At 38.0% G+C, this 1,258-nt stretch overlaps 1 protein-coding gene across 4 annotated transcripts in view; it reads right to left on the bottom strand.

Moving 5' to 3' along the window:
- dyrk1b (dual-specificity tyrosine-(Y)-phosphorylation regulated kinase 1B) overlaps positions 1–1,258 on the bottom strand; it is a 166,787-nt gene that overhangs the window by 10,119 nt on the left and 155,410 nt on the right. The gene's annotated exons all lie outside the window — the stretch shown is intronic.

Raw genomic sequence — 1,258 nt, 5'->3', positions numbered from 1 at the left:
CTAACTTTGTGTCTCCTCTCTTCTGTAGTGTGTCCTCTCTCTCTCCCTTTACCTTTCTGCAGGTTGCCCTGGCCCGGTGGAGCTCTACATCTCTGACAAGCAGTCAACATCCACATTGACCAGATCAGTGTTTGATTGTTTGTTGCTTTTCTTCTTTTGTCTCTCCTCTATCCACTCACCCCAACCGGTCAAGGCAGAAGGCCACCCACCAAGAGCCGGGGTCTGTTGGAGGCTTCTTCTGTTAAAGGGAGTTTTTCCTCCCCACTGTCGCCAAGTGCTTGCTCAAGGGGGATTTGTTGGGTTTTCCCTATGTAATAATAGTGATAACAGTAAGGTCTAGACCTTACTTTGTAAAGTGTCCTGAGATGACTTTTGTTGTGATTTGGCGCTATACAAATAAAATTTGATTTGATTTGATTTTGATTTGAACTGGATGATCTTTGATAGTTTTGTCTATAGATCATTTTTCCTTGTGAAGGCTTGAATCATGGCCAAAAGGGAAAAAAGGGGAACAAACGATTGCCCAATCTGCCACCGCCCTACCCAGAGCCAGCTGAGAGCCAGATTGCATGAGAAAAATCTTTGTTGTTCAGATCAAGAGCTTAGCTCAACCATAATAATTTTAACCAGTACAATATTTTAGAGTGATGTTTAGAGATAGCATTTGTTGATTTATTTAGACTGTAAGAAAATCAAGACAATTATTGATTATTTTAAGGTTTATATTTTATTGCTTGTTGCTTTGCTGTAGCTCTGTTAAGCTTCTATATAAAATTCCTGAAAAGGTTTAATACTCTGTGGTTATTGAGTCAAGTTTGATGTTTTTGACATTCCTATGAGTTTGCACTTTTAAGTGGTAATGGTTAAGGCACACAGTTCTCAGTGTTTGGTTACCCAATTCCCGGTGAGTGTGATTGCCTAAGTCTTAGTGAGTGTGTGAGGTTGTGTAACAGTTTACAGGGTTGAGACAAGGCCAAGATTAAACTGATAAAATGTTTTTAGATAGTTACATCAGAAAAAGGTTTATCTAAAAATATCCAACTGTTTACTTGTTACATAATATACACTATTCCTTAAATATTGTATCCTTAATAACATCTTATATCAACTAAATACTGTGCAAAACAAATATGGTCTTAAGTGGCCAGTGACACAGCGTTCATTGATTATTTCAGACAAAATTTAACACTTCCTCAAAGGGCCAGAGTATACTGGTTTATAAAAGTTTCTCAGTACAGTAACATCTGAGGGTTTAAGG

This window comes from Monopterus albus, unplaced genomic scaffold (assembly GCF_001952655.1).
Source record: "Monopterus albus unplaced genomic scaffold, M_albus_1.0 scaffold245.1, whole genome shotgun sequence".
Classification (NCBI taxonomy): Eukaryota; Metazoa; Chordata; class Actinopteri; order Synbranchiformes; family Synbranchidae; genus Monopterus; species Monopterus albus.
This window is presented reverse-complemented; position numbering and strand designations above follow the sequence as displayed.